A 15,102-nucleotide genomic window follows, 5' to 3' on the forward strand; every position below is an offset into this window, starting at 1 on the left:
TTCCCAAATACAAACCATCATCTAAGGAATCTTATACAGATTCCAGCCTCAGCCATAGGTTCCATCAGTGTCAGTGATATCTGCTCTTCATATTCTGTACTGTTGGGTTCAGTTTGGAAACATAACTGTTGTCATGTTAATGGATAACCAGGCAATATTTCAGAAGCCTCCATTCCTACCTCACACAAGGCAATAATCACTATCAACATCATTTGGACAAATGGACTAGGCCCCCACCCACCTTAACGTATGTAGTTTTATACTTCAAAACTTACAACCGGTTGGGGACTTACATCTACTTCTTTATCTTCTTCCGCACTCATAGGACACAATATCTGTGTACACCAATCTATTGTTTCATGTCTTAAAATAATCAACAATACAAGAAAAACATGTATTACACTCAACCAACTATCTAACTCCTCCTCCTAAAGTTCCATAAACCTAAACTAAACTAGACATATACTCACTATCCCCACTATCTAAAAATAAATAAAGAGTCCAGTCTTTTAAAACTTGCTTCAGCCAGAGACAGGAGCAGAATCCACAGGTCCCTTCACACATGAATGATGCATCCAACCTCGCTCACATGTCCTCACAGCCAATTCAGTAGTCAACAGTACCTGGAACAGTCCTTCCCAAATAGGTCTCAGCTTCCCCAAAGCTGTCCACTGCTTTATCAGGACCCAGTCTCCACTCTTAAAATCATGCGCTTGGAAATCAAACAGTGGTGTTTGTGCCAAAAGTCCTTTGGACCTTAAAAGAGAAAAACACTGGGACAGTCCTTGTGTATATTTTCTAAGAAAAATATCTTTAAGTTCGATTCTAGGCATACCCACACTTCCAGTATAAGATATTCCAAACATCATTTCATACGGTGAAATTCCAACCTCCGTTCTCGGACAAGTAGACACTTGCAATAGAACTAGATGTAAACATTTCATCCAGGGTAATGGAAGTTCTAACATCAGTTTCTTTAAGGTGTTTTTTATAGTTTGGTTCATTCGCTCCACTTTACCTGAAGATGGGGTGTATCCAGACAGGTGAAGCTGCCAATCTATTCCTAATTCCTTCATAATTCCCTTTACCACATGAGAAGTAAAATGTGTACGGCTATCACTATCAATGGATTCAACTAATCCATATCTGGGTATTATCTGTTCTAATAGTAACTTCACAGTCATCTGTGCATTTGTGCTTGCACACGGAAAAGCTTCCACCCATCCAGTCAAATGATCAACAATCACCAACAGGTATTTCAATGTACCTACTGCTGGCATTTCAGTATAATCAATTTGTATTCTCTGAAATGGCCAGATGGCTAAATCTCTACCTCCTTTCAGATTTTTATGCATTATTTTCTTATTTATCAGCACACAATGTATACATTTTCTACTCACTTGCATAGCAATTGTGAACATACCTCTACAAATATATTTTCTCTTCACAAAATCCACAAGTAATGGTGTTCCCCAATGAGTGCCTTCATGTAACTTCTCTATTATGTTTCTCATAATAGGCTTATTAACCATCTGTAATCCATTCTCTGTTACCCATTTTCCATCTACACAATTAGCACCTTCTAACTTCATCTGTTACTCTTCTTCATCAGTGAAATCTGGTTTTACATCCCATTCCAAAACAGGAACTAAAATCATTATCTTTGTTATGATATGTACAGAATAACCCTTGAGTAACAAGGATATGCACATGGAAACATTTATGAGAGTAATTATGAATAATTATTCAGCCATACAGATACACTGAATTGAGTTAAAGTTTACTTTAGGAAATAGCACAGTCCAATAAACGGTCCAGATCATATATGTTTTACAGTCCAAAGAATATCAAATTACAAAGTCTTCTTACGGGTTGCCTTTTTCATTTCCAGTAAACAAAAATATCGAAGTATAAGCACAGCATAAATACAACAGAGAAATCTTACATAGCAAGAGAATGTCAGATAGACAGAATGTCAGAGAGACAGAATATCAGAGAGAGCAAGCCATGATCTCTAGCTCCCTCTTATGGCAATCTGCAATACAATCAACCAATTGGAACATAGTATAAATCAATACAGTGATTTTGTCTTAAAGCTACAAACATACATTGTTGGTTTATATATTGCCAACCCAACTAATTGGTGGACAGCTTCCTAACATTCTTCATTTCTCTTCCCATATGTGCAGCTTCTGTCACTGCCTCATCTGCTAATCTATTGCTCAAAATGTCTTTGGAATTTCCCTTCCTATGAGCTTCAACATGTATTATAGCCAAACGTTCCAGAACTTCAGCTGCCTTCAATACAGCTTTTATAAGATCTACTTGCCTCACCTCCTTTCCTTTACCCTTTATAAGTCCTCTTTCTATCCAAATTTTCCCAAAGGTTTGTAAGATTCCATAGGCATATTTTGAATCCGTATAAATATTACCCACTTCATTTTCTAAAAGCTTCAAGGCTTGTAATAAGGCAAATACTTCACACACCTGAGCAGAATACTGAACAGGTAAACGTCCTATCTCCAACACTTCAGACATATCTCCATTCACAATTCATTAATTCGTTTACCATTTTCCACTCTAGAAAATCCATCAATGAACAAATTAATAGTCCTCTATTGGACTATCTTCCAAATCCTCTCTTACCTTAGTCTGTAAATCTATGGCTTCAATACAATCATGTTCTATATTATCCCATTCTTATTTCTCTCCCGAAAGGAATTCAGCTGGATTTAAATTCCTGTCAGTTGAGAGAAGCAAATCCTCCTGGAACAATAAAATTGCCTCATATTTTAATAGTCTAGCATGTGTAAGCCATTTATGCTCTCTTTGCATTAAAATTGTTCCGATGTGGACTCCTTACCCCTAAAGCATTTCCAAAAGTCAACTTCCTACTTTCCTCCACAAAATATAGCTGTAGCTGCTACTGCCTGTATACACAAAGGCCAACCACGCACTACTAGATCCATCAATTTTGACAAAAATGCTACAGGTTTCTTCTTCCCAGCCCATACTTGAGCTAGAACACCTTTAGCTATTCCCTCTTCCACTGCTACAAACAAAGGGAAAGGTTTCTTCAAATCAGGTAAACTTAACACAGGAGCTTGTATCAATGCTTTCTTAAGCATCTCTATTTTATTCACCTCTTCACTATTCCATACAACCTCCCACGGTTCATCATTCAACAATTTCTCATACAAAAACTTAACCCTATCTGTATAATTATCTATCCAGAGGCGACAATAGCCTAACAACCCTAACAATTTCCAAACTTCTCTCTTAGTGCTAGGTATAGGTTGTCTAACTATCCCTTCAATCCTTTCTGGATTGATCCGCTTACTTCCATGACTAATTAAATGTCCCAAGTATTTAACTTCAGACTCCACATATTTCAATTTCTTCTTTGAAACTCTTAGGCCTTGTTGTCCTAAGAAATTTAACAATGCATTTGTACCTGTCTCAACATCCCATTTCTTCTCACCTGAGACTAACAAATCATCCACATATTGCAACATTGTTATTACCACAGGTGGTTCAAACCCTTCAAGGTCTTGTTCCAACACTTGTCCAAACAAATTAGGGCTTTCTGAAAATCCCTGTGGTAACACACACCATCGATACTGTTGAGTTTGATGTGTATCAGGATCTGTCCATTCAAAAGCGAAAATATTTCTCGATTTCTCCGCTAAAGGTCATGTCCAAAAAGCATCCTTTAAATCTATTACACTAAAATATCTATGTTCATATGGAATTCTCCCTAACGAAGCATAGGGATCAGGTGTAATAATATGTCTTTCAACCACCAAACAATTAATGGTATGTAAATCAGCCACCAAACACCAGAAACCATCAGGTTTCTTTACAGGTAAGATAGGCATATTATATGGTGACATTGCAGGCTCAATTAGCCCATCCCTCAATAGAAACTCTATCACTGGCTTCAAGCCATGTCTCCCTTCCAGGGAAATATTATATTCCTTCCCCCTCACTGGCTCAACACTCTCTTTTAAAATCACCTCCACAGGTGCAATATTTAAAACACCCCTATTCACTTTCGCTTCCCATACTATGGGATCTATATGTTTCTCCTGTTCATCAGTCAGTAAATGAACAGTGCACTTCTCTTCAGAAAAGATAAGCTCACAACCTAATAAGGATAAAGCATCCCATGCTAAAAGGTTTATACCTGCTTCAGGTATATACAAAACATCCAATGTTATTTCAGAGTGTCCTCCTTTTAAAGACACATTTTCAACAATAGCAACACCAAAAGGCTCTCCCTTAACACCAGATACCATAATAGTTTTCCCTACTTGAATAATACCCTCAGGTAATTTACACAAAGAAGTTCTGGATGCACCAGTATCCACCAGGAAAACACAATCCTCTTCCTCAGGTCCCACCTTTAAATTTTCTAAAGGCTCCCGGTGAGACTCGTGTTAGGAGCCCTTGAACCCCCCCCCCCCAATCTTCAATTAGGGTATACAGCCTCTGCTCCCTTCTTTGCATTCTCTGCTTGTCCGGGCAATTCCTCACAAAATGCCCCTCCTTGCCACAAGCAAAACACTGCTTACTTCCCTTCATCTCTCTATTCCTATTCCAGGAAAGAAATCCTCTTTTTTCCTTTTCCATCTACTCCCAGCAGATGGAGCTCCAATCCTTCTATTACCACTTCTAGCTGTAACCAGTCCAACTGACTTGTTTACAGTCTTTGGCTGTCTTTCAGCCGTCGCAGCTTTAAATGCTGAAACCATTATCTGCAACTTTTGACGAGATTTTGCAAGATCACGACCTATATAAACTTTTGTAGCCTCTTGCAACAAGGTAGTAATGTCTGACTCTGCCCACCTTTCTATCTTTTGCAGTTTATGCTGGATGTCTCCCCAAGCCTTAGTTACGAACTGCAATTTCATTAAAGCTTGGTATTCTGGTGTCTCTGGAGCAAGACCAGAATACTTATTCAGACTATCCTTGATTCTATTCAAGAATTCTGCTGGTGACTCATCTTTTAGCTGGCCTATCTCAAAAGCTTTAGCCAGATTTCACCCTTGTGGCACAGCAGTCTTAACATCTTGCACAATAATCTTCTTCAAATCCATCATCTGTATTCTATGCTCTGGATTCTGGCTATCCCACCCAGGATCTGCCAAAGGAAATTTCACCTCTCCATCTATAGCATTCATGATATCTTCTTGAGTTTTATTCCAATATGCAATAGCTGCCCTCCACTCTGACCTCTCTCCTCCGGAGTAAATAAATACTCCAAAATATGCTGTAATTCCACAAAAGTATAACTATTTGGTCCCAAAAACAAATCCAGAGACTCAGCCAAATTTATTGGCTCACTCTGTAAAGAAGGCATAGACAACTTATAATTCCTCAAATCCAAGGACGTAAGTGGCACATTCACAAAGGTTGTTACTGGAACACCCTCAGTTGTAAGACCATTAGGCATTTCATGTAATGGATAAAGTGTCTGTTCCCTCTTTGCTCTAGATCTAATAACAGGTCCACTTGAAGGTCCAACAATGTCTGCCAATGAATCTAACTCCTATTTCAATTCTCTATACTGTGAAACAGCAGGGAGTTCCCCCACTTCCCCCTGCAGCTGCAGCACCCTGTGCAGACTCTGCTATGTTATAGGGGGGAGGACATGCACAACCAACTAATGGGTCCCTACTTATCACCCTCCTTGGTATATAAAATCTTTTTACCAAGAGGGGGAAAGGGGTCAGTATACTGTACATAAAATCAAGGCATAACATAACTTAACTGAGAATCTAATTTCTTTTTTGTCTATGCAATAGACTATGCAATATTCAATCATCTGTATCTTATCTAGGGGCATCATATACTTAATTAACCAAGCCTCATTCCACTGATTAATCAGCTCAACAAGAGGAGAGTATGCTGGAATGGACGGAACTTCACTAGTAACATCTGGTTTCTTAAACCAGGAATTCCAATTCCCCATTTCACCCCCCTTCTACACAGGAAACGACAGGAGACAGTGCACAGTGCAGACACACACTCCACACAGATTCCACACAGAGATACACAGACACCAGGCAAACTAAGCCTAATTTTAAAAATGTTGCAACCCAATTTATATAAAAAACCCCAGATAGAGCTCACCTGATTCCCTGGTGCACCTCAGCCCATGGCCACTGCAAGCCAGCACAGTCCCAGACTATCAGTCAATCAAACGCAGGCTACCAGGAGCAATCCCCAGATGGAGGCTCTTCCAAAGCACAAAAAAACACAGCAAAGTGTGGCAGGGGCACCCTTTTTGCAATCCAGAAAAACCAGCCCTCCAGCGGAAAACTGTCCTGTCTCCTGGCTGGCTCGCCAATTGAGATAAGTGAGCGAAGCAATGAAACAATAGACTTCTGAAAATCTGTAACTGGCTTTATTAAGATAGATATTTTTGGCTGCCTCTTTGATGTCCTAACAGCTGTTGAGAGAATTTCGTGAGACAAGGCCTTTGGGTGGTGGCATCTTGACTTTGGAACTCACATTTAAAAACATCCTACCCCCATTCTTTGTTAAAAGCTCTCTAGAAGTTGATCAAGCTTTTTAGAATGGAATGGAATGGAATGGAATGGAATGGAATGGAATGGAATGGAATAGAATAGAATAGAATAGAATAGAATAGAATAGAATAGAATAGAATAGAATAGAATAGAATAGAATAGAATAGAATAGAATAGAATTCTTTATTGGCCAAGTGTGGTTGGACACAGAAGGAATTTGTCTTGGTGAAAATACTCTCAGTATACATAAAAGAAAAGATACATTCATCAAGAGTCAAGAATCATAAGGCACAACACTTAATGATAGTCATAGGGTACAATAAGCAATCAAATCATACTAGGAAACAGTCAATATAGATCGTAAGCATACAAGCGACAAACTTACAGTCATATAGTCACAAGTGGGAGGGGATGGGTGATAATGAGTGATGAGAAGATTAACAATAATAGTAGTGTAGACTTTGTAATAGTTGAACAGTGTTGAGGGAATTATTTGTTTAGCAGAGTGATGGCTTTCGGGAAAAATCTGTTCTTGTGTCTAGTTGTTCTGGAGTGCAGTGCTCAATTGTGTCGTTTTGAGGGAAGGAGTTGAAACAGTTTATGTCCGGGATGTGAGGGGTCTGTAAATATTTTCACAGCCCTCTTTTTGACTCATGCAGGTCCTTGATTGAAGGCAGGTTGGTAGTAATTGTTTTTTCTGCAGTAATTATCCTCTGAAGTCTGTGTCTGTCCTGTTGGGTTGCAGAACCAAACCAGACAGTTATAGAGGTGCAGATGATAGACTCAATAATTCCTCTGTAGAACTGTATCAGCAGCTCCTTGGGCAGTTTGAGCTTTCTGAGTTGGTGCAGAAAGAACATTCTTTGTTGTGCTTTTTATGACGTTTCTGATGTTAGGTGTCCATTTTAGTTCATGTGATATAGTAGAACTAGGGGGCGTACATAAGCGCACCAACATGCCTACCATCCCTGTCCTATTGTTTCTTTTTATTTATCTTATATGTATCAATTTCATGTATTCATAACTATGTTTATACTTATACCTATTATCTTATAATCGCTTGACAAAATAAAAAAAATAAAAAAATAGAACCTAGAAATTTGAAGGTCTCTAACTGTTGATACTGTGTTGTCCAATATTGTAAGAGGTCAGTATGGAAGGGTTTCTTCTAAGGTCTACCACCATTTTTATGGTTTTTTTTTTTTGGTTTTTTTTAAACAAGTTTTATTAATTTTTTTCAAAACACACAAGTCGTCATTATCCATTACATATTTAAACCTTTTTCCATTATAAATTTAACAAGTCAGATAAACTATAATTCTGTTTTAAACCATTTCCATATAAACATACAAAAACCTCTTATCCATTTTCTCTTTCTTTCTCTTTACTCTTATTCCATTTTATTATTATTATTTCATCTATTTCTTTCTGACTTAGTTACCATTATTCTCATTCTATATTTCTGCAAGGTTTCATTAATTCTCCCCCCAAAAAAAAACATATATACACAACACACAAAACATAAAAAAAGATCTTTTTGGAAAGTAACTTGGACCCAGGTATTTCTTTCTTCATGGACTTCAACTGTATTCATACTCATCTTACATATCATTACTTATTTTATTTACCATTCTAAATCTTCTATATTAACTTCTCCCCATATTTCACTCTTTTAATTCTATCTTAATTAATCATCTTAATTTGAGTCATTATATTTGTATCTTTTGTCCATTCTTTATTGTACCTTTGTCTCATTCCTTATTAAAAAAAAAGAAATTTCTCCTGAAATCACTAATCAGAGTATGATGCCTTTCTATCTTCCGACTAAATTAATCAAATTAATCTTTAGAATACCCAATCCGATTTTGCTTGGTACATTCTAACTGAATAATACATCCAAAATAATTAAATACATAGTTAAACAATAGATCTAAATATTAAAAACAAATACTATAATGAAAATTTTATAATAACATCAATCCCATAATCTTATTAAACTCTTTAATTAAAGCTCAATATTCTAAATCTCCCCTCATATTATATTTTAAAACCAATCATTATTAACATTTCAACATTTTAATCTCTTATCAACTCTTAAGCCATTTAAGTTTTCTATTTCTAATACAATACTACCATATCATCTTATGTACCTTGCAAAATCTCTTTGAAGAAATTATACTTATCCTTTATCCCTAAAAAAATTCCTTTTTCCCATTTAATTTCAAAACTTTGTAGCTTTTCTCCACCTTTTCCCTTTCTTTCTTCTCCCAACAAACCTTTCTACCCCCTTCTTCTAGCCTCTGCCTTACTGGCTTCCCTTCTCTGTCGTATTCCTCTTCCCTTTTGTTTACCATCCTTATATTGATTTTGCACCTTGTTTTTCCCTTTCTTAAATGTTTTTTAAATCTTAAGTCCTTTATTTCTCTTCTCTTCCCTCTTCCTTCCCTCTTGGTCGAGTTCTGAGATTTATTAAAGATGGTTTCCTCTCCTTCTTCTTCTTCTGCTGTCTTCATCTGCTGCAATGTTTGTTGATAGTTAATAAGCGCCATTTCTAAAAAAGGAAGGCTTCTTTCAAACCAGCTTTACCATTTTTTTTGCTTGCTCATAATCTTTTCTCAGTTCCTCAATAGAAGGAGCCATTATAAATCTTTTCTTTTCTTTTCTCTTACAACAGTCAGAATATTCCAAAGGAAAAATAAGACAATCCCAAAGTTATCAGTCAGTCCAAACCAAGACAGAGTTCCCACTCTCTCCTCCTAGGGTAGTATCAATCAGAGAAAAAGAAAGTCCAAATCTGTTTCTTAAAATCTTATTGCAATATATTTTAGTCTTTCAATCCTTAAGGCATCTCCTCCAACAAAGTCTTAGCATACAAATATTTTTTTTTAGTCCTCTCTTTTCCCACTCATCGCTTAAAGCCAGTTTTCACCTAAAAAAAATAGATTTCTTAATATTCACTTTTTATTCCGTAGAAAAAAAGGGTAAGCTATCCTTTCAGCACCATTAAACTGCCGCTTTTTTCCTCTTCTCGAAGGTATCATTCAGAAAGTCATACTTTTCAGGAATTTTGTTAAATATGTCTTAGAGTCCTAGGAGCCAAGAAAAACTTTCTCCTTTCAAGCACTTTCTCCACTTCCTCCTGCGCATTCTTACCCGGCTGCCAGCTTCTTTGTGGCGGCCATTACGGACCGCCGCTGCACCGTCCTGGGAAAAGGGGGTTCTGCCAGCCGGGGGGGGTCTGCAAAACCCCAAACCCTTCTCCGGATCCCCCCTACCTTCAGCTGCCCCTGCAGGGCAGCCTAGCTCATACCCGTCTGGGTCGGAGCCCCAAAAACGGCTAGCGCGGCAGGGATCGCGCAGCTTCACAAATCCCTGCCGCTCGCGAAGCCAACAAACCGGAAGTCCCACCATTTTTATGGTTTTGAGTGTGTTCAGTTCCAGATTGTTCCGGTTACACCATGAGGCAAGTTGTATAACTTCCTGTCTGTATGCAGGTTCATCATTGTCTCGAATGAGACCAATCACTGTTGTGTCATCAGCAAACTTCAGTATTTTAACAGATGAATCATTTGAGATGCAGTCATTGGTATATAGGGAGAAGAGAAGTGGAGAAAGCACATAGCCTTGAGGAGGGGGCTGTGCTAATTATACAGGTATCAGATGTGATTCTGCCTAGCTTCACCTGCTGCTTCCTATTTGTTAGGAAGCTTATGATCTATTTACAAGTGTGTTCAGGTACCACTAATTGGTTTAATTTACTTAGAAGAATGTCTGGAATGATGGTGTTGAATGCTGAACTGAAGTCTACAAAGAGGACCCTTGCATAGGTATTGGAGATTCAAGGTGTTGTAGGATGTAATGCAGAGCCATATTAACATCATCATCTGTCAATCTATTTGCTCGGTATGCAAACTGCATGGGATCTAACAGCAGATCCATGATGGTTTTCAGATGGGACAGCACAAGCCTTTCAAAGATTTTCATAACTACAGATGTTAGAGCAACTGGTCTGTAGTCATTGAATTCCTTGATGGAGGGCTTCTTTGGCACTGGGATGATAGTAGAGCATTTGAAGCAGGAAGCAACATACCACATCTCTAGTGATCTATTGAAGATTTGGGTGAAGATGGGGGCCAATTGGTCAGCACAGACTTTTAAGCAAAAAGGAGTTATCTTGTCTGGGCCTGGTGTTTTTCCTGGCTTTTGTCTGTGAAATAGATCTTGCACTTCTTTTTCTGTGATCACCAGAGGTTGTAAACCCAATGGGTTGGGCCAGTTGTAGGGGGCTTGGATGTTGTTGGTGTGTTTGAGATGGGGGTTGTGGCTGTAGTTTCCTTTCAAACCTGCAGTAAAACACATTCAGATCATCTGCTAGTTGTTGATTTCCTTCTGCCTGGGAAGGAAGTTGGCTGTAGCCAGGGATGTTTTTAAGAGTTTTCCACATGTTTGCTGGTTCATTTGTTGAGAACTAATTCCTTAACTTTTCAGAGTAGCTTTTTTTGCTGCTCTGATCCCTCTTGTTAATATGTTTCTGGCCTAATTGTATAGCATTCTATCACCTTTTCTGTAGGCTTCCTCTTTGGAACGACATAGCTACTTAAGTTTAGCTATGAACCAAGGTTTATTGTTACTATATATTTGCAGGTTCCTTGTTGGTACACATAAGTCTTCGCAGAAGCTAACATATTACAGTATCTGTGAGCTCATCTAGGTCTGCAGAGGTATCTTCAAAAACATTCCAATCAATGCAATCAAGGTAAGCCTGGAGCTTCAGCTTTGCCTCATCAGACCAGGTCCTCACTGATTTAATTGTTGGTTTCATGGTTTAAGTCTTTGTCTGTAGGCAGGTACAAGGTGAATCATGCAGTGGTCAGAGTGACCCACAGCTGCTCATGATAAAGACCTATAAGCATCTTTTACTCTTGTGTAGCAGTGGTCTAAAGTATTTTTGCCTCTGGTAGGACAGTTTACATGCTGGAAATATTTGGGGAGCTCTTTCCTTAAATTTGCTTGATTGAAATCCCCTAAAATGATGGGAAGGGAATCTGGGTGCTTGGCTTCAGCCTCCATAATTTGATCAGCTACAGTTCATAGTGTCTTGTTTACACAAGCTTGTGGAGGAACATGCACAGCTATTAGGAGAAATGAGAACTCACATGGAGAATAAAATGGCTTGCAGTTGATATGTAAAGACTAAATTTTCATCACAGAATTTATATATTATAGTTATATCCTGAGACCAGCTATTGTTGATATATAAACATAATCCTCCACCCTTTGTTTTACCTGAACTAAACATCTGAAATCCTGGACTGTAAATGGTGTTGTCCCCATGAATTTGTGGATTAAGCCAGGTTTCAGTAAAAGAACTGCTGAATTGTAAAAATCAGAATTCCATCTATTTCATCCATCTTGTTAGCAAGTGAGTGTAAATTAGTCAGAAAGATTGAAGGGAGAGGAGTCCCCCCCCCTTCCTTAGTCTGTTTAAATTCCCACTTGTTTACCTCAACTCCTTTTTGGTGCTGCCCCTTCTTTGCTTTCTTTGTTGTAATCCATAGCACCGGGGAGTTAGTTAGAATCTCCCCCGTGTTTGCAAAAATGGGAGGATGAGGAATCAGTTTCTTAAGGAAACATTGCCTAATTCTTAGCAGATGGCCTTATGAGTATGAAATCTGTTGTGAATTGCAGATAATAATAAAGAATAAAGAAACCATTAGAGAGCATTTCACCAAGGTATCTGCGCCATCTTGGATCATGAGATCATTTAAGAATTGGATCATGAAAACATTTAAGAATGTTTTCAATGAATAATCTTATGGCCATATTTGTGGGCTGTTGTTTTACAGTAATGTTTCAAATGTTCTATTGGTATTGTGGTGTTTCTTTGTTGCTTTTTTGTATTATATTTCTGGATTGGCACTAATGTTATCACATTATCACATTATCTCATCTACAACTCTGGATGACAGGTAGGTTATAAATATTTAAATCCCCTTGTTTGGTCTATATAAGGAGCAAGATCTCACAGCTGTTTCAGTGCTGCTTTTGTTCCAGGTTTTCTCAAGATACTTCATAAAAGCCACATGGATGCTGTAGAAACCATGTGGTTTCATTTAGCTATCAGCCTTACAAGAGAGCCAAATTCTATTTTGACTTTAAACATTTATTCAATCATGCTCTTTATCAAACATCTCTGATTTGGCAGAGGCAAATGTATTTGAAAGATAAAGAACAGGTGTGAGGAGGTATTATTTCAACGTTGACACACTTCTGTTTCTAATCCATGTTGCCTCTGATTAAATAGGACTTTGAAACTGCCAGTACTGATCAAACCTGTTCACATTAGACAATGTTGGTATGAATGTAGATCTCATGGGCAGCAGTTCCTCTTCTGAGTTGCCTGTAGTTGTTACGTACTTTTGGTACAACAGTATCATTAGAGAAAGGTATTGCATTTGCTCAGCTAAATGGCAGCCTCTGTTCAGACTTGGACTATCTTTAAAACTGGACTGGAAAGTCAATTTAACAGGATACAAAAAACATATTGGAAAATATAGTTTTTAAGGACTATAAATTCAGGGGATTTAGAGATATAATTTTGGGATTGATTAAATCCCATTGATAACTGGTTTTATTGATGTTTATAGAATATTGAGATATTGAAAATGTGATGGAATACTGATACCTATAATATTAAAATATTAGTGACTTAATAGGGGTTAATAAGTATATGCTATGAAGAAATGTTATTGATGTTTAAATGTATTTTTGGAGGAAGTGATAAAAATAATAAAAAGAGAATAGTATTGTTTAAAGATAATGAGGTTAATATAGAAGAACCCCAACCAATGGGAAAAATAAAGAAATAAGTATAAACTGAGAAATAGTAGAATATATATTGATATATAAAAGATTATATTATAATTATAATTATAATGAGCACATTAAGGTCAGAAGTTGGAAGATAAAAATTTTGTATGTAATTGTATTATTACAATGAGCTCTGTGTGAAAAACATGTTAACCCAGTCACTGCACTGTCCACAAAAAATGCTGGTTGTTAAAGGAAAAACTGCAAGTAAAACATATACAAAGAAAAAAAACTAGACTGGACTGGAAAGTAAAAAAATATCCTGGAAAATACAATAACATATTTCTTCCATATTGTTGCCAAGAAGACTATCTATCATGAGATGAGTTAGATCTGAAGGAAAGTTTTACTGCAGTGTATGAGTGTATTGTTTCTTCACTTAAAAATTTAAATGTTTTTTCTTTTCGCTTTGATATAAAACCAATTATTTGTTGAAGGGTAAAACAAGCCCTTTATTTTATACACTTCAAAATGTTGCTATCATTATATATGTTGCATTGGTACCTTAGTGCAGTGATCCCCAACCTTTTTTATGCCGCGGCCCGGTACCGGCATCAGCTGGGCGCCGCCATATTTTTGATGAAAAAGTGCTTCCGGTGACCTCACGGAAGCACTTTTTCATCAAAAAAAAATGGCGGCATCGCTCGAGTGAGCTTTCCGGGTAGAAATGGCTTTCTACCGGAAAAGCTCACGAGCGCTAGCGCCGCTCATCTTTTTGATGAAAAAGTGCTTCCGGTGAGCTTTCTACCGGAAAAGCTCACCGGAAGCTTTTCATCAAAGATGGCGGCGCCCAGCAAACCAGCGGCCCGGTAGGACTTGTTCCACGGACCGGTACCAGTCCGCGGACCGGTGGTTGGGGACCCCTGCCTTAGTGAATTTCCCCCTTCCTTTGTGTATATAGGGAATGTGCTTGTATTAATAATGTAACTATGACATACATTTGAAGGAAAGCAAACTGAACAGACTGTTACAGAATATTGCTGATTTACTTACCAGAGAGCCAGTTTGGTATAGAAGTTAAGGCACCAGCCTAGAAATTGGGAGACTCTGAGTTCTAGTCCCACCGTAAACAAAAAGCCACCTGGGTGACCTTGGATTAATTATTCTCTCAGCCAAGGAAGAAGGCAATGGGGAGGGGGGGGAACTTGCGAAGAAAACTGCAGGGACTTGTCCAGGAAATCACTAGGATCCACATGAACTAAATACACATATACACATATGCACACATATACATGCACTTAGTTTAACTGGTTTACAGGAACAGAAATTACAGTAACTGTTGAGATTAAATAAGGAAAGTTAACTCTAGGTAAATTCTTCCATCTAAACTAATTGCTAGATTAGGAAACAGTGAAAAATGCGAGATAGTTATATTCTGCACACATTTTTAGAAGGTATTAACAACCATTATACTGAAATATATTAACAACTATTATACTAAAATATACTAAACAGAAAACTGCATACAAAACATTACTGTAGATTTTTTTAAAAAAAAAACTTGCTCTCTTTGCAAATCTCTTTTTTTGAAAACTGACAGAAGTCTTTCATCTTTTTAATACATATGTAGATATATAAACATATCCTTATACAAAGGATAGTTGACTTACCTGATTGTTACCATAAAGCAGAGACTATAGATTACTACTACTACTACTAAATTTATTATTCATTTATTTCCATTTCTCTTTTAAAAGCC

This window comes from Notechis scutatus, chromosome 1 (genome assembly GCF_049901735.1).
Source record: "Notechis scutatus isolate UNSWTSFEM ecotype Mainland chromosome 1, rNotScu1.2, whole genome shotgun sequence".
Taxonomy (NCBI): Eukaryota; Metazoa; Chordata; class Lepidosauria; order Squamata; family Elapidae; genus Notechis; species Notechis scutatus.